This window comes from Otolemur garnettii, unplaced genomic scaffold (assembly GCF_000181295.1).
Source record: "Otolemur garnettii isolate 467f Iridium unplaced genomic scaffold, OtoGar3 scaffold00229, whole genome shotgun sequence".
NCBI lineage: Eukaryota > Metazoa > Chordata > Mammalia > Primates > Galagidae > Otolemur > Otolemur garnettii.
Window position 1 is genome coordinate 849,281 of NW_003852624.1, and position 19,700 is coordinate 868,980.

The 19,700-nt window shown below is 38.8% G+C and overlaps 1 long non-coding RNA gene across 2 annotated transcripts in view; it reads right to left on the reverse strand.

Annotated features, from left to right (window-relative positions):
- LOC111722279 overlaps positions 1-19,700 on the reverse strand; it is a 36,901-nt gene that overhangs the window by 14,481 nt on the left and 2,720 nt on the right. Inside the window, exons 2-3 of one of the 2 annotated variants that reach the window (XR_002771123.1) lie at positions 18,755-18,839; positions 18,207-18,378 (exon numbers count right to left, since the gene is read on the reverse strand). This is a non-coding gene — a long non-coding RNA (uncharacterized LOC111722279). Of the gene's footprint in view, positions 1-18,206; positions 18,379-18,754; positions 18,928-19,700 lie in introns of those variants that run through there. The other variant, XR_002771122.1, reaches the window with a different exon arrangement.

The following is a 19,700-nucleotide window of genomic DNA, read 5'->3' on the forward strand; positions in this document are numbered from 1 at the left end:
CAGACTCATTATAATGTTCTTCCAAAAAATATGAAATAACCTGGTGCAAGTAAGAATGGAAACAAGACAATGGTAGTGGGGGTGAGATGGGGAGAAAAATGGTAGAAGGACTTCCCAAAAGAAGCATCAGGATGTTCTGCCCCAGCTGAAGTGACTGTCGGCAACAAGAAGTGCCAAACAATATGCCATCATGTTAGAGATGAGGTCACACAGAGTCAGAGGATTTCGCTACCTTGGATTTTGCTACCTTGAACCCCTCTGCAAAGAGCTTCAAATTACACACTCCCAGTACTTACAACTACAACACACACTTCCAGGTGCTACCAATATTCCTCATAGATGGATTCTATGAGAACTGATGGTGAAAAGACCGAGGTCTACACAGCATGGTAAGTGCATCTTCACCTCCCTAGAGACAATTTGGTGATATGTAAAGAAAACATGGCTGCCCTCAGATTAATCACCAAAGGCCCAGTGTGAATGGAGCTTGGGAACTTTTCTCAAACGGGCATTTGAAAATGTCAATCTGCTCGCAAATAACTACTGAGGATTTATAGGATCTCTTTCAATTGACACTTTTCTTGAGATTGCCAAATTCTAGCAAATTACATGGTCATTTTCATAGCTCTCAAATGATGAGCCTATGTGGTTGGGAGAGTAGATTAAGTCCTTAGGTCCAAAGCTACTGTGGATCTTTACAGGCAGAATTCCTATCCCCCCACCCCCAAATGCACTCACTAAAAAAGATCTCTCAATATTTTCATTGATGTGGGGAATAATGACAAAGACAATATCCTCTTTTATAGCTAAAACAAGTAGTGAGTGCTGGAATGCTGGGACTTCAGGCATGTTTTCCTAATTCTGAACCTGCCTCTAAGGTTGGTTTTTCAGACTGAACTTAATTTTTTTGTTCCTGCCTCTAAGGTTGGTTTTTGTTCGAACCGAACTTAATTTTTTTGTTTTTACAAATTCACAAATTGACCTCAGTGCAGACCTTCCCTTACAATTCCACAGCAGTCAACTGTCTATTTGCATAAGGCCAACTACTTTTGTTCTTGTATTAACTTTTGGCCCTATACCTTCTCCATAATATAGATGGACTTAGGTGTCACACATTCCAGAGCTTCGGTGTCAGCTTGATGGGGAAGAAGTAGCAAGAACTGAAGGAGGCAGGGACAAAAACCCCAAGGAAGGCAGATCACAAAACAGTTCAGAGTGGTACATTAAGCGAGGGCTTCAGGCAGAGAGCATTGATATGCAAGGGATCTTAATGGGGCTGCAGAAGTCACAGTGATGACACCCTGCCTGCCACTACAATTCCCCCTCCCTCACGATGCTTTACCCCAGTTGACTCAGCCCTAGCTATATATTAGAGTCATGTATGAAGCTTTTAAAAAAATACTCATGTTCAGACCTCACCCAGGCATTCTGATTCAACTGGTCTGGGGTAGGCCTTGGATGTTGTATCTTTAACTCATTAACTGCCATGTGAGTTGTATTTAACTCACACCAGTTTTGAGTCAGGGCCTCATGAAGCATACATAAACTTACATATCTCTTAATTTAATAAAACAGCATGGTCCCAAGGAAAACATTTTTTTCAACGTGGCAGTCAAAGTTCCTCTGGGGATTATAACACAAACTAGCGTGGTGAGCTGAATAAGGGCCAACACAAATGTCAGGTACATACTATAAATGTACCTTGTATGGCAAAAATGGATTGCAGACAGAATTAAGGATTTTCTGATGGAGAAATTATCCTGCATTATTCAGTGGGGGCTCTAAATGCAATCACAAGGATCCGTATAAAAGAGAGGCAGAGGGAGATTTGATACACACAAAGGAAAAGATGACATGAAGATAGAAGAGATGGACATCTGAAAATGCTATATTTAAAGATTAGAGTGCTGAAGCCATAAGCCAAGGAATGCTGGCAGCAACTAGAAGCTGGAAAAGGCAAGAAACAGATTCTCTCCTAGACCCCTGAAAGGAACATTATACTGTTAACAGCTTGATTTCTGCCCAGAGGTTGTAATTTCAGACTTCTGAAATTTACCAGGAAATAAATTCTGTTGTTTTAAGCAACGTTGGTGATAACTCAGTATGACAATCATAGGAAACTAATACAGCCAGGATTGGCAACTATTGCTCTAGTTTCACTGGTCTTTATTGAAGTCCTCAAAAAAGCCAAGTTCAATGCTACCTCCATGTCTTCTCACCAGCTTTTTCTCCACTTGAAGCATTCTTTCCCTTTGTCTTCCTTGGCTGACTCAAAGAGGCTTTCCCCAACACAGTCTAACTTAGATGCATGCATGCAACTTCCTTTTAGAATTTTCTTCTTATCCTTTAAAGCACTTACACAGTCTATAATCACCTATTGTCTGGTGCAACTTCCTTTTAGAATTTTGTTCTTATCCTTTAAAGCACTTACACAGTCTATAATCACCTATTGTCTGGTTATTTCTTTAATGCCATTCTTTCCCACTAGAATGTAAACTTTCTTAGAATAAGGGTTACTTCATTTTGTTCATCACTGTATTGTTGTCACCTAACATGGTACCAGGCAATAAGAAACAATGAATACACAAATGATTCTCACAGCACAAAGAAGTGAGCCCCAGCTAACAGCCAGGGATGCTAGAATGGAGTCTACCTCCTGGGAGAGGGAATGATAAGGTCTTGGAAGGAAAGGTGGACTCCAAATAAAAGAACCCCATTCTGATGATGCTCCAGCCCATGGGAGAACTGGAGTAATGAGGGAGACTCTCAGAAGTGTGTATATGTGCACTTGACTCCTCAAGTGAGCAGCTACCCACAGGTCCACACTGCATCTCATATAGGTCAGGGGGATCTTGGTACAGTACCAGTTCAGATGAATATTGGCTCAGGAACTGGAGAGTTCAGATAAGCATTGACTCAGAAACTGGACAGTGAAAAGAAAAGAAGTAGAACAACCCTAAGACCTGCAGCAGGGCACAACTAGAAAAATATAGGCACTGACAAATATTTGAATCAGGGAAAACACATCTATTCCTTTATCTTCTCAAAAGATAGAACACAGGTTGAAATTCATCACTCTCCAGGTGCTTTAGTATGTTTCCACTCTCCATCTGTCTCAAAGTTAGAAGAAACAACCTATGGGGGCAGCTCCTGTGGCTCAAAAGGGTAGGGCGCTGGTCCCATATGCCAGAGGTGTCAGGTTCAAACCCAGCCCTGGTCAAAAAAAAAAAAGAAAAAACAACCTATGTTGTTATATTTGTGTGTACATCTATTTTAAAAATCACTTGAGCAAATCCAGAAAAGTAAGCACCATCCCTTGCATTGTTCCTTCCTGACTGTGTCCACAATAGTGACTAGATGCCAAAGGCAAAAGTGATTGGTGCCAGATGCTGCTTCGCAGGATCCTTAGGAACCAAAGCTGATTCTCTCTTCAGAACTCTACAGGCTGTTCTCTCCCTCCGTGAAAAAGCAAAGGTCAGAGAAATGCAACTTTGAAAATGGGAGAATTCCAAGATTACATAGAGCAATTAAGCCAAAGGGCAAAGCTAAAAGTCTCATCTTCAGCCAGAAAGATAGAATGATTAGGTGAGGAAGGAAGAGGCTTCATAAAGGAAGAATACTAAGGGGGGGGGGGCGGTGGTCAGTTAACTTCTTGGGCTGTAAGAAATAAACTCGTTCATTGGTTTGGTTTTATTCCTCTAATTTGACCTCAAGAACATGTTAACTGGGCTGGGTACAGTGGCTCACTCCTGTCATCTGAGCACTCTGGGAAGCCAAGGCAGGAGGATTCCTTGAGCTTAGGAGTTCAGGAGTTTGAGACCAGCTAGAAAAAGAGTAAGACTGTCACTATAAGAAATAGAAAAAATTAGCTAGGCATCATGGTGGAATGCTCCTGTAGTCGAGTAGTCAGAAGGCTGAAGCAGGAGGATTGCTTGAGCCCAGGAGTTTGAAGTTTCCATGACCTATGATGATGCCACTGCACTCTATCTAGGGCAACGGAGCAAGGTTATGTCTCAAATAAAAGGAAGAAGAAGGAGGAGGAGAAGGAGAAGGAAAAAGAGGGGGAGAGAGAAGAAGTTGACTTTGTCTTTGTGAATGTGAACATTTCAATCAGAGTAACAGCAACACCTATAATTTTCATTAGGAAACAATTTCCAGAGCAAATTCTGTTGGTTCAGTGCATCACTGTTTTTGTTTTTGTTTTTTATTGTTGTTGTTTGTTTGTTTTGCAGTTTTTGGCTGGGGCTGGGTTTGAACCTGCCACCTCTGGCATATGGGGCCAGTGCCCTACTCCTTTGAGCCACAGGTGCCGCCCTATCACTGGTTTTAATAATTTGATTACAATGTGCCCAAGTGTGCTATTATTTTTTATCCTGCTTAGAGTTTGCTAAGCCTCTTGAATCTAGAGATTGACGTCTTTTGCCAGTTTTTGAAACATACTCAACAATTGGCCCTTCAAATAAAGCTACTTCCTCATCGTGTCTCCTATCCTTTTGGGACTCTACACATATGTTGAAACATTTTATTACATCTCCCTTTTGTTGTGTTCAGTTCTTTTAATTTTATTCTTCTCTCTGTGGTCTAGTTTTACTATTTTCTTTGGGCCTATCTTTGAGTATACTAATTTTGTGTTCTTCCATATCCATGCCAAGTGCATGCTAAACCTGTCCAATGAATTCTTAGTATCAGACATAATATTTAGGTTGTATAACATCTGAGTGATTCTTTTACATAGATTCGAATTCTTACTTGACCCTCTTCATCTTTTCGTTATTTTTATATGTCATTTCCTGCATTTTATTTAACATATTTATAATAGTTGTCTTAAAGTCTTTGAGCTCTTAAACATCAATGTTTGGATCATCTGTGGGTTTACTTTTGTTGCTTACTTTTTCCCTTGATTTTTAGTCATGATTTTCTACTCCTTTACATATCTCATAATATTTTGCTATATGTTAAAATTTATGTGTAAGCCGGGTGTTATGGTAGGCTCCTATAGTCCCAGCCACTTGGGAGGCTGAGGCAAGATAATCATTTGAGCCAAAGAGTTTGAGGTTACTGTGAGCTGTGATGCCATAGCACTCTACCCAGGGTGAAAAAGTGAGACTCTGTCCAAAAAAAAAATGAAAGAAATTTATGTGTAAAATAATCTTAGAGACTGCTATCTTTGTTATTCCCCAAATATCTATGTTTTCCTCTGAAAGGCAAACAGGCTTCAATCCAACCAAAAATTGAACTGGCTTGAAGCTAGATTATAACTTCAGTTTAGACTCAGTATACCAAGTATCAAATGTCTCAGGACAGTTGTATGCTTGCTATTGGCTCTTTCATCTCAAGGGTTTTCCAAGCACTTGAGAGCCCAGCTTCCTCATCCCTTAGCACACTGCTCCCTTAGCACTCAGCAAATGTCCTTTGGGAAAACTGGATAAGGCACTGGAAGATTCTCTAAATCCCACCTCGTCAGCTTCCCTTCTGGTTTGTCTTTTGCCAATAGAGTCCCTCTATCTGGCCAAGCCTGCCTGATTTTAGTCTGTGACCACACTTGAAATTGCCCCCAGGAAATAAAAGGGCCAGTTATCTCAGCTTACTTCGGGAGGGAGCTTCCTTCTGAAATTTTAAATCATCTAATACCTTTGCTCTCTACATTTCCAAGGTCTTTAAAAATATAATTTTTGTAATTTATCACATTTTTCCTAATTATTGCAGGAGAAACAAATAGCCTGCCACAACCCTCTCTATTCAGAAGTTCCCATTATTCCAAATTAATTCCACAAATTATATTCTATTAATATATAGGAAAGTCAAGCTTTTCTGAGTATTTTTGCATTCATTCTTATTTTTTTTGAAATTATTTGTATCTAGTTCAATTTTTTACATGTAAATTTACAACCAAGATTTGATTTATTGATCAGCATTTTGACCACATGAAATTCAATCATTCATATCATTTGCCATTGTGAGTTTCTTTTTTTTTTTTAATATTTATTTCTTATAGCATAACTGTGTACATTAATGCAATCATGGGGCCATTGTGAGTTTCATATGTGACCAAGTTTAATTTTACCCATTCAAACTTTGCACATCTGAGCTTAGTCAAAAAGATGACATTCTTCAGTCAAGTTTTAGACTCTAGTATGACATTTCACCAGTACAGCTTTAGATATTTGTCTTTTATTTTGACTATTTTTGCCATTTTTCCATTACCAACTCAATGAAAGACTGTATTTAATTAGAATTAACTGTATTTAAGTCTTATCTAATCTCTAAGAAAATTATATGTGATTTTCCTCTGATAATCCAGCATTTGTTAGTTATCTATTCAGTACAAATTGTGAATTGGTCTATTGCATTTTTCACAAATTTCTTACACAAGACTAATCCATATACATGGTATAATAGAAATAATGTCTGGTGTTGTCAATGAAAAGAGAAAAACAATGAAACAGAAGGAGTTTGTTCTTGACAAGATCAATATGCCTTGCATCATGACCAGAACACAAAGACCTTGGTGACTGCAACAGTTCTAAGAACTGGGGGTTGACTCTGTCCCAACTTGCCAAGTCTTCTCTCCGTGCCTCTGCCCTTGTCTCCTCTCTCGGGGAAAAAGCTTCCTCTGCTTAGTCACAGGGATTCTATTCACAGCCTCGGGGCTCTCATGGTCTGTTATGTTTGTCTGGGTCCCTCTGTGTCATAACTTTCCAGCTTCAGGTCCTTCCATCAATCCCTCATCATTTTTGGTACTATGCTTGGGTTCAAGTTCCTGAGAGAAAGCATATGGCTACCCTAGCACAATCAGAAGTCTACAGGGGCTCTGGTTCTAGAAATGTTTTTCAGGAGTCTCTCCAACCTAGTGCTCCTTGAAGTGTAAACTGCTGCTTACCTTCAAATCTGAGGATTGCCTTTCCATATTCCAGAGCCCTAGGCCTTTCCCCTCACTATCTTCCCTACCCCAGACTAAGGAAAACCAGGCAAGAGGCTGCCAGGACTCCCTGCAGCCCTTCCTTACCCTATGCTATGGGAAAGTAGCCTAGAGAAGCTCGAGAAGCTCAAAAAGCTCCAGCAGCAGACGAGCCTGGGTCCAAATCCCAATTCTACCACCTATATGCTGATCCTGATTAATTTCCTAAATTCTATGAGTCTTAGTTACCTTATCTGTAAAATGAGAGAATTATATCTGCCTAAGAGAAAGAAATAGTATATATAAAGACCACGGTGCAGAAAACGTACTCAACCAACACTAGCTCCTTCTCTTCTAAGAGTAGGTCTGTGGCATTACCTACACAGAGAGGGTAGCAGCGGGTAGCAGTGGCCAGAACCAAGCAAAACATGAGATGAACCTAGGAAATACATGAATAGATTTGCCAGCAAGAGACATTGTTATTTTTTCTCGCTGCCAAGCCTGATTTTCCCAGAGACGCTGCATTTCTTTGGATAACTCCTCAACCACTCAATCCAGATATAGTCTCTCAGGCAGGCAACATGTTTACAGTCAAAATGCTCACTTCCACTTCAAGCTTCCAGTCCCCTGCTGCTACTTTCTGCAAACTTAATTAATTAGTTGCAGCTAACATTTGTTCAACCTCGTGCAGCAATGGGAGATTGAAGGAAACGGGTTCTCGTAAATTAAAAACATTTCAAAATATTGTCTTCTCCCAAGAAAACATTTCTTTTTTTTTTTTAAATTAACACTCCATTTGGATAACTTTAAGGTTTCAAGAGAAAACAAACAAGGAAGTTCCAATTAATGTCGATTGCCTTTAACTATTTCACTGCCATCCATCCCTGCTCCCATTCTTATTATCTGAAGCACCGTCCTCCCCTTAGTAGATACGCAAGAGACATTCTACCTGTCTGCTTTGTGATACTTAGGTAATTATATCACATATGGTCCTGGTGTGAACATGCCTGCCACATGGTCCCCCTCAGCCAGCAGATTAAGATGTGCCTAAACCCTAAGTGGAATGTTGTCTTAGAAAATTAGAAGCTCCAATGCCATACTGAAGGCAATGATGGATTCAGGGAATTTTTCTTTCTCTTACTGATTTGGTTGTTTCTCTACTAAGACATAATTACATTGGCTAAAACCAAAGAATAGGAAGAGAAGCCAGCAAATGGCCCTGCAAGCAAATGTCACCTTATCCCCAAAGGTTAATCCACGGGATTCAGATTGGAGTATTCTGATCTGTTGGCCTGGTTAACAGCTCCCAGTGGGGATGTGCCGTCTATAGGTGAAAAGTCCTATAACAGCCAAGGAGTGTGAGAGGACATCCTACTTGCTGCCCTTCTGCTACCTGCCGTGAGTTGGATATCGCTTCCTGATCTAAAGGTATAAATGATACCACTGAGGCACTCTGCACAGTTCCACACAATTATAAATTGCTACCCTTGTTGCACTGTTAAGGGTAATGTAGCAGTGGTTGTAGCTCATGCCTACAACCCTAGCAATTTGAGAGGCCGAGGCGGGTGGATTGCTTGAGCTCCGGAATTAGAGGCCAGGCTGGGCAAGAGTGAGACTCTGTCTCCACTAAAAATAAAAAAAAAAAAAAAGGCTCAGCGCCTATAGCTCAGCGGCTAGGGCATCAGCCACATACACTGGAGCTGGCAGGTTCAAATGCAGCCTGTCAAAGAACAATGACAACTACAACCAAAAAATAGCTGGGCATTGTGGCAGGTGCCTGTAGTCCCAGCTACTTGGAAGGCTGAGGCAAGAGAATCGCTTAAGCCCAAGAGTTTGAGGTTGCTATGAGCTGTGATGCTACAGCACTCTACCGAGGGCAACATAATGAGACTCTGTCTTAAATAAATAAATAAATATAAAAACAAACCAGTCTCTACTAAAAATGGAAAAACTATCCAGGCATTGTGGTGGGCATCTGTAGTCCCAGCTCCTAGGCAGGTGGAGGCAAGAGGATTGCTTGAGCCCAAGAGTTTGAGGTTACTGTGAGCTACTGTGATGCCATGACACTCTACTCAGGGTGACAGTGTAAGATTCTGTCTAAAAAAAAAAAATGTGTAGATTTATTTCAAAGTATAACAAGAATAATGTAGAAGAAATGGCCTTGAGCCCAGAGTTAACTGATCTGAGTCCTAATCACAGCTCTGCTCTTAAATGGATCAAGTCACTTTCAGGCTGCTTCTCCAGCCTCTGTTAGGCTCTGTTACAATGGCCAGAAGAGTGTGGAATTTTCACTCAACACTTAAACATCTTTTCTCTGCTTTTCCTCTGGAGTCTTTCCATTTCTCCATATGTGCTGATAAAATTTGAAGATTCAAAAATGTGTCTCAAGCACAGCTTGATGATCACTGGCTAAATCATGGAGTGAGAATGGAGCCTATGGCTCAGTGGGTAGGGCACCGGCCCCATATACCAAGGGTGGCAGGTTCAAACCTGGCCCCGGCCAAACTGCAACAAAAAAATAGCTGGGCGCTGTGGTGGGCACCTGTGGTCCCAGTTACGTGGGAGGCTGAGGCAAGAGAATTGCCGAAGCCCAAGAGCTGGAAGTTGCTGTGAGCTGTGATGCCATGGCACTCTACTGAGGGGGATAAAATGAAACTCTGTCTCTAAAAAAAATAAAAATGAAAATAAAAATAAATCATAGGGTGGAGAAGGAAGCAAAATGAGTGACTTAAAATGCAGAAATTAAATTCCAGATCACTAATTCAGTACCTTCAAATATTAAGAAGTATGAAGGTATGAATGTTCTCAGAGATTCCTTTCAACAGTGATAATGGCAGTATAGACACTAGCAAACTAGGTGAACCTACTATGACAATCCAAAAGAATAAGCTTATTTTAATCTTATATAAATAATAATCATAGTTATTTACATCAAAATATCACCACATATGCCTTACTATAATAGGTGCTTATTAAAATTACCATAATATTTAATACATCAGATTACACTCATAATATTTACTCAGTTTTGCTCAGTTTTAACAATGTCTTACTTGCGTATATGTAGATGTGTATATATTTTTCTAAGCACAAAAAGAGAAAGTTGGCCAGGTGTGGTGGCTCATGCCTGTATCTGAGCCCACAGGTTTGAGACCAGCCTGAACCAGAGGGAGATCTCATCTCTGAAAAAATAGATGAGCATTAGACAGCACCTGTGGCTCAAAGGAGTAGGGTGCCAGACCTAGGTTCAAACCCAGCCTCGCCTCCCCCCCCAAAAATAGCCTAGCATTATGGCAGGTGCCTGTACTCCCAGCTACTTGGGAGGCTGAGGCAAGAGAGAGAAAGTTATAGCGTAATCTCTCCCTGTGTATACATATATATAAATAACATATATATTCTTTTTCAAATAGATACAGAAAAAGAGATATAGCATGATCTCTGTCTCTGTCCATATATTATAAATAATATACATATATGCATAAATGATATACATGTATTCACATATATTGAACAACTAGGGTTGTTCACGAACTTATCCTAGAAAAAGTGCTACACACCTCATTGCTGAGTATCACTGTGATCACCACTGAAGTGCTTCCCCGGGGAAACAGTGCACCAATGACAGTACTTGGTCCAAACTTCAAAACAATTTTGGAACTCTTTTTCTGGAATAACCTTCAAAGTGAGCAGAGGTCTGACAATTAAGTTCGTGAGTTTGCCTTCTGTGTGCTTACCCTGGCAGCACTGCACAAACAACTTGGTAAAATTTCATAACCTTGTATGTCAGTATCTCACAGCTGTGTTCATGTTCATGTGTGGTGATGTCTTGCTGAGTGGCATTCATTATTGTTGAGTGTTTTTGTGCTGTCACAAGACTGTCGGAACTTGAATAAGAGCAATGAATAGGCAACAGATTTCTTGTTCAACTTGGCAAGAGTGGAAGTGAAATCAGGGACGTGTTAGTTCAAGTTTATGTGGATAATGCCAAGAAAAAAATGTCATTGCACAAGTGGATTGGATGGTTTTGGGAACGGAGAGAAAGCATCACTGATGAACAGAGGTCAGAGCATCCAATACCAAGCAGAACTGATGAAAACATGGCAAAAATTCATCAATGTGTGCACCAAAATTGTCAGCTGACTCTAAGTATAGCAGACCACGTAAACATTAGTAGAGAAACAGGAAAATCTTAACTAAAAATCTTAACATGAGAAAAACGAGGCTCTGGCATCACAACAATGCACCAGCTCACACGGCACTGTCTGTGAGGGAGATTTTAGCCAGTGAACAAATAACTGTATTGGAACACCCTCCCTAGTCACCTGATATGGCCCTCAGTGACTTTTTTCTTGACCTGAAAATAAAGAAAATATTGAAAGGAAGACATTTTTATGACATTGAGGACATCAGGGCTAGTACAACATCTCTGATGGTCATTCCAGAAAGAGTTCCAAAATTGCTTTGAAGGATGGACTTAGGTGCTAGTATCAGTACATAGCTTCCCAAGGGGAGTGCTTCAAAGGTGACCATAGTGATATTTAGCAATGAGGTCTGTAGCACTTTTTCTAGGATGAGTTCACAAACTTAATTGTCAGAACAAGTATGTAGGTAACTGAACAAAAATGTTTATGTATATATGCATGTGGGAGTATCTACCTTAATACATAGAAACAGACAGAAAGAGACAGAGACAGCACAGGCAACTAGTTGCCTACTAGCTACCAGCAGCTCTTCTCTCTGCTACAATAATGCAGTATTCAAATGAAAAACATTTGCAGCATTACTTGCAAATAGGAGTGGCTTTATATCTAACTGCTAACCCATAAAATATAAGCAGAGATTGTGGGATGGAACATTCGGGGAAACACACTGCATGCAGGGTTGATCGGGTCGCCAAGCCCAGGTTACCCCTTGTCTTTCCACTTCTCTCTGCCCGGAGCACAGATGCTGTATGCACAGAGGATCAAAGAGCTTGTGATGCTAAAGTGACAAATCCATGCCAACGAAGGCTAAGGAAAAAGGTGGAGAGAGGCCAAGTCTCTGCTCTTACCAAGATGTGCCAAATCAGCTTTGGATTATCTGTCTCCACAGTTCTCATAATATGAGAAAAATAAAACCCTTAATTTTTATTACGCCACTGTTTAGGAGCCTCAGTCTCAGCAACGAAATATAATTCCTAACTGATGCAAAAGGGATATTGAGCCTTACCCTCAAGGCATTAATAGTTTTATTGACAAAGCAGGCATTTATGTTTTACCTGATTAAACAATGTACACTTGTATATGATGGAGTGTTTATACAAATAGAGCCATGTCCAAATGATATCGGAGTTCAAACAAGAGAAAGAGAGTGGTCTAGAGTTTTGGAAAAGCATTTTCATGATGTGAGAGGAACCTGAGCTGGTGGTCTTAAAAGCTGAGGAGATATTAATAACTAGAGGTCTAGGGAAAGGATTCCAGGCAAGCCAAATTGCAAGAATTCAGTCATGAAGGGGGAAAAAGAGTAATTTGTTGACTGGCTGAATCAAGAGGAGGGGTACAGACTACCTTTAGCTATGGGGTAGCTGAAGATAATTTGGAAGGGGCGATATGAGTCGATGTGACAGCAGCCTTGAAAATCCAGCTATGGAATTTGGGTTTATGGGAGTGAGCCCCATAAGTGGCTAATCATCAATTCTTCATGTTTTTTTCTGGCCCCTTGGCTACTCTCTAGTCTCATGTTTTTAATTGCCAGTAAGATAGTCCCAGCAGACATCTCAATTGATCCCAGATTTAATCTGTCCAAAAATAGACCTTCTCATTTTCCTTCATCAAGACATCAATGGTGTCATTGATCATCCAGTTTTCTAGGATAGAAATTTTGGAGTTACCTCTGACTTATTTTTTCCCTTCTCTAATCCTTATATTCAATGCCACCTATTCCCATCCTTCCTTCCAAATGTCTTTTAAATTTATTTCCCTTTCTCCATTTCCACCACCACTACCTACCGTTGTGTTTTAACTCTTTGTCCCACAAGACCTCCCCCTTACAAATCTCCTCCAAATCACCTCTCCCTGTCATAGTCATCACTATCAGGAAAATCTTCCTAAATTGCTATGTAGATCACATTGCCCCACCCCACCCTTTAAGAACCTTTTGTATTATTGCCACCCAACCCATTTACCTTATTTCCCACCAGACAGGAACTGAAACCAATGTTGTAGTCATCTGGACCTCCCCAAAGATTCTATCTCACTCTAGACTCATTCCCAGTTCCCACCCACTTACAATGGCCATTATTTACTTCCCTTTTTAGTTGTCTAAATACTATTCATTCTTAAGATTCTGCTAACTAACCTCTTCCTTCAAGATTTTTTGGATCAACACCAATCTCACCTTTTCTCAGTCCTTATACCATTTATAGTTTATATTATACTATGTATTATTTCTAATTATTTATGTTTCAAGCTTGTCTGCTGAGTAGATTGTAACCGTCCTGAAAACTTAAACCATTTACCATCAACTCTTGGGGTTGAAGAACCCCTATGCAGTGCATTCTTGCTGTTCCCTAATGGAAGCCATCCAGTCTGCCAGAGCAAATGCAATTATATACCCTTCAACAGAGCAGATGCTCTATAAATATTTATCTAATTAATAATCTATTAAAATTTTCTAAGACTGTATTAGGCCAACAAAAATTCAACAAATACTTGTTGATTGTTTGACAGAAACAATTAACTGATTGACGTTTACAGATGATGACACTATGGAGTATGGCCTAGGTAGATTACTCTTTCTTGTTTTCCATGAATTCCATGAATGTTGACTCTGCCATGAGAGTTTTAGATGCACTAAGGTAATATAGCTCATATTAATTACAAAAACTAAAATAAGTTCCATTGTTATATAGCATTTATCATGTTTTAATGACTACTGATTACAGTTTGGTTAATCCTCATTCATGGACAAATTTACCTTGAATTGCTGGACAATTAACCGTACCATTGTTCAAAAGGTAGTGATTATTTCTCGCTAAAAATTGAAAGTCATGGAACCAAACCAGCTGTGTCCATCCAAAATTCCTAATGGATTCTGAAAACCCATGTCATCCTTTTTCATTTATCAGGCCCACTCAACATTATTGTTATTATCCTCTTGGATTCAAAGGCAACAGTTCCATTACCAGACACAAAGAGGCTTATTTAATAAAGATGAATTTGAGCAAGAAGAACTATATTTTTAAAGAAATAATTTGTAATCTCTTATAAATAATTGATATTTTTGCTAAATTTTCAAAAACAAATCCAAACATTCAACCTATATATACACATATATATTTGAATATTTATTATTACTAAATCAATTACATTGCTTTGTTTGAACAGGTCATATGATACATGAGGAAAAACTCTAATGTGTTTTTAAAATTTTCCTTTTATCTTGACATCGCTAAATGATGGGGAGTATTCACCATCAAGTTCTTTAACGACAACATCCTTTTCTCTTACAAATGGCTTTGAAGTCTTCAACCACCTATTACAAGTATTTGGATATTTCCCCAGCATGGTTAGGCAGGAAGCCAACACAAGCCACCAGGTGCCAATATTACACCTGACAAATTAGCCACACGACTGGAAAAGGGTGGGTCCATCCTCCTGTTAGAGGTTCATTTCCTCTCATTTTCCCATGAACAGGAAGTCATTGGAATGGGGAAAAAATTTTTCCTTAAAGACCCAGATGACCAAAGGTCTGAACTTGTTAACTCCTTGCTAACAAATGACTTGGAAGCAAGTTCAGACTAATCACAAGACTTTATTTATGTTGACTTGTTTAACCCTGCCGATGGTCCGGATTCCAGGATGTTGAGATGTATTTTAACATGGAGGGCATTCATGGAGCAGGTGGGGAGTGCCATTAATGTCACGTGCAGTAATTAAGAGGAGGCAGATCTAGTAGCCCTTGCACAAACCTTGGGAACATAAAGACAGAAGAGTTGCTGATAAGATATGACTCAAGCCACGGTTTAGGGTCAGAACCCTTTTCACTCCACCCAATTCAACAAGATTGATTTGAAGAATTTGATCAGAATTGGCTGAGATTCCATAAAATATTTCACTATAGTTACATAATACTTCATTCATTTAAATCCTCTAAGGACTTACAGTGACCTCCCAAAGATCAGTTATAAAGCGTGATGAGTGTTAAATAAACAGAGTAAAGGGAATGTTTTCTAGCAGAAAAGTTATCCAAAGAATATAGGTATATACTTATATGTATCTTAACTCCATCCCAAGAGATAACTACTATAATATTTTATATTTGTAATGCACGAATAATTGTTAAAACATATTTTGTATGCACATACTTTTGGAAAAAGTACTACAAAAATAATGTACTATAATGTCCAATTGTTCTACAACTTACATCGTTCACCTAACGACATAGTACTGATGTCTGTCTTTAACAATTTATACAATATATTCATTCTTTATAACTATGTCCAATAAACTTCCCTAATTTTTTTCCAATATGATAGGTAGAAAATCGCAATGCACGTTCTTTATTTCTTTTACCACTAATGATGTTGAATATATTTTTCATATGTTTGCTAGACATTTGCATTTCTTCTGAAAATTGCTTATTTTATATCTTTCACCCATTTTTTTAAGGTGAGTTAGTTATATTTTTCTCATTCACTTGTAAGCAGTCTTTCAATAATAGATAGTAACCCCTTTTCCTGTAATGTGTAATTCAAATATTTTGTCCCTATCTGTCACTCTTCCTTTAACTTTTTTTTGAGGGGGGCTGGGGTCAGGTTTGAACCTGCCACCTCTGGTATATGGAGCCAGCACCCAACTCCTTTGAGCCATAGGCACTGCCCCCTTTAAATTTTTTTATAATTATTTTTAATGAAGTTAAATATGTCAGATTTTCCTTAATGACCTCTGGATTTCTCACCTAGTTTACAAAGACCTTTTAATCCAAATTAATATTTTAAAATTCATTTATATTTCCTTTTAATACTGGTATAGATTTGATTTGTATGTTTAGAGCATTATACCATCTGGAATTTACTTTTGTGTATAGCACAAGTCCAGATGGAGAGCCAGTTGTCCCAGTACCATTTACTGTTTAGCCACTCATTTGAAATGCCTCCATAATATCTGTTAAATTCCTCTATATTCTTATGTCTGCTCTGGACTCTAATCTTTTTGGTTGTTTTCTCTATGACTATACGTATGTACTGAATTGCATAAGATATATAATTTCTTTTGGTAAACCATTAGGACAGGTCTCTACTCATTTTAAATTTTGCTTGGTTTTTCATGACTATTGTCTTGCATTTCCCTTCCAAGTGAACTTTAGAATAGGTTGCTCAGGTTCCATTCAACATCCCAGTTTGAATAGATAGTCTGCGTTTGCATTTTGGTTGAAATAGGTAGTATGCACTGCATCTCAATTTACAGAAAAATTGAGTAAAATGTTACATCTTGATTTCACCTGATTGAAAGCTCAATTAACATTTTCTAAAATCAAATCATATATTTCGCATTGCTTTTAAAATTTGAAATGTTATAATAAATGCAATATATTGTCATTATTATTATAATAGCGTATCAAGAGTCCCAGGGGATAAAAATTAAAATACTTCTTCTAGATTGGATGCCCAATCAACAAAAACAATAGTCTATTCTGTGCTAGGAAACTATAGCATGTGTTACAAGGAAACAGAGATGTATACAGATGGTCTTTGTTTTTGGAAGCTGATAACCTAGCAGAGAAGATAAGATACACACACATGTAAGGGATATTGGCATATGCATATCGATACAAGGAAGCTCATATTAAGAATCAAAAGAGCTACTGTAGACAATAAAAGTACCAAGAGTTCAAAGGCAAGAGGTTCAAGGTAGATGATTGGAGGCTTTCTCTTTTATTTTACAGAAGAAAGCAATAAGGCCCAGACAGGTGAAGTCATCCAGCTAAGTAGTAACAGAAAACATGATGTCTGCTGGTCACCATTCCAGTGGCCTCTCCAGTGCATCGAGTAGAATTCTCACTTGTAATTGTGAATACCCACAAATTACCTTCCCAAAAATCAGTAAAAAAACAAAAAAGTTGCATTCAAACAACTCTATTACAGGTATTTCTTTTAGTCATTATGACATCAAATAACACATATTAATGATGTTTCACTTTTCAACTAGTGGTTTTGACATTAGAACACATAGCCTATATCTAGGTAGTAAAATGGGATTTTTTTTGTTTTCTTGGGTTTTTTGTCCCTTCAGGCAATTCATTCACTTGTCATATTTTAAAGCCCTCCAGTAACAGACCCTAAGACCTACAGGAATCTTTACACCTGTGGAAAAGAGATTTCTAAAACCCAACATGAAATCCACTTTTGATTTTCCCTTGAGTTTGCTTCTGTCAGCGTTAGGCAGGTAATACATTTCAGCTTTTAAGCCATAAAGCAATCTTTTTTTAGGAAAAAAAATTGCACTCACAGCTCTAATCTTATATTTCCATGCATATTGAGTTAAATGTTGTAAAACTATCAATTCTGTCAAAACCTAGCAAAAAGAAAACAAGACACCATGCAATCTTAATGTCCAAACTGACTAGTGATTATCAGAAATTAAATGTGCAGGAATTCCAAATCTTTTTTGATTTGAGATGTCTAGATAACTTTTGTTTTTCCATAATTGTATGAGGTTTCTACATAGTATTTAAGAATCAATTATATTGCAATTGATGTAATTAACTCTAATAATCCATTAAAAGTCAGTAGGAGGGCTATTCAAGTCAATAGAAAAGACGGAGTATATTATGAAGGTGTTATTAACCTATACAGAATTTTACCAGACATTTTCTTTTCTTACATAATAAATACACAGTGGTTAGGAAGGCTGTCATTATAATTTAATGTGAACAATAGTCCATCACTTCTTTTCCTATGCAACCCTTAACTAATTCTATGTACCATGCACAAGTAAAATGAAACCTTTTCTAATCAGGGTACGGTCATATCAATCATCTATTACTCCATGATTAAAGAAGAGGTCCTTTCCCAGCTAAGTGGAAGAGAATTGGGTACAAGCAAAAGTTTCAGATCCACCTTCTCTTTCAGCTGACAACTCTCAGTTTCTGATGGCTGTCTGTACTTTGCAATTAATCGAGGAATAAACAACCACCCAGAAAGTTCTGTTCAGAATACTCTGGCAACCACTAAATTGCTATTCAAAGTGTGGCTACATGTTCCCTTCAGCATCAAGGGAGCTTTGGAGCATTCTGATCTTTGGAATTGAGTGAGATGCAAACTACTCACCTTCCCAGCACACCACACGTCCATGCTATGTCCTCAGGAGTCTGGTTTGGCTCCAGCTGTGAACCTCACAGACATCTAAACCAGCCCACAGCCATAGAGTCAGCCAGACCATTACTGAAACTCCAGGTCATAGAGCAAGTTCAAGGGTCTTGTCTCATTTCTTGTCCCTTCTCTATTATTCCTCAGTAAAAGGAGATGGGAAGAAAAGTCAGGAGAACACAGTTCAACTCACATTTTACCAAACAAACAGACCATCCTTCGCCGAAAGGACCCTCACCTCTCACAGCTCCCAGGTATGCTTTTCCAATTTGATAATGAACAAAAATGTTTTATTGTAATATTTGCATGAAAGGACTCTCATCCCACTATGGACTCCATTAGGAATACAGACTATGTTAGCTTCTGGTAGCTACACATATAGATCATCATAACGGTCCCAGCTATGGGGACAGCAAGCAATATCAGGAATAGCACCTTTCATACAAAGAACAGCTGTACCTGACAAAGGTATAGAGCCATGGGGCTTAGTGGGGAAGAAAATGCTGTACCTGGACTCAGATGACATGGGATGAGTATAGGCTCTGACACAACCAGCTGTGTGATCCAGAGAATAGCACTCCTCTGTTCCCCACTCTGTATAATGGGTGGGAAAAGAACTCACATCATCAGCCTCTTATTAAATAAGGATTAAATTAGACAAACACGTGGAATAAACTTTGCAAATTATAAAACATTACACTGTGCCAATATAGTACTATTCAAAGTTATAATAAGTTTTCAAAGCCAAGGGGGAAAAGACTAAAGCCGTAACTCTCAAACATTGGTACATGTAACATTCATCTCAGGTCTTACTTCAAAGAACAACTATCTGTTTCCCAAGTGATTCTGATTTGAACTATAAGCTGAGAGACACTAGGATAAGGGATTGGCTGAAAATGAATTCCCATTCATTCATCAGATATTTTAAGTGCTAGAAAGCCTTAGAGGATACAAATAATTACCAGATACTGGCTCAAATGTCCAGCAACTTCAGCTCTACATATAGAGAGAAGACAAATATCCAGAAACAGATAAATTATAAGGCTCTGTGTGTCAAAGCAGCAAAATCAGCCCGTAAGTAACATCTCTTCTAATTTCCCCTTGAACTAGAATCTGAAGAGACTCCATATTCTCTGGAGGAAATCTTGGTTCTCTCTTACTCCTGGGTGAAGGACACATTGTCAGTGCCTCTTATGCATGGACCCTACTCCTGGGCTCCAAGAGTCACTGAGTCACAGGCTTCTCTGCCAGCAATCAGGGAGAGAGTCAGAATCCCATCCCCTCTTTTGGAAACCAGGCCTCACTGTGAAAGGACATCTCTTACTCAAAAGGTTCACCTCCAGTATAGAATAAAGAACAGTTTTCATTCTGGAGAAAGGAATGTTCCTGTTTTATGCAGTAAAGGCTGAACAAACCAACCACAGGCACGGGCAGTCACGGTGACTAGAATATGAG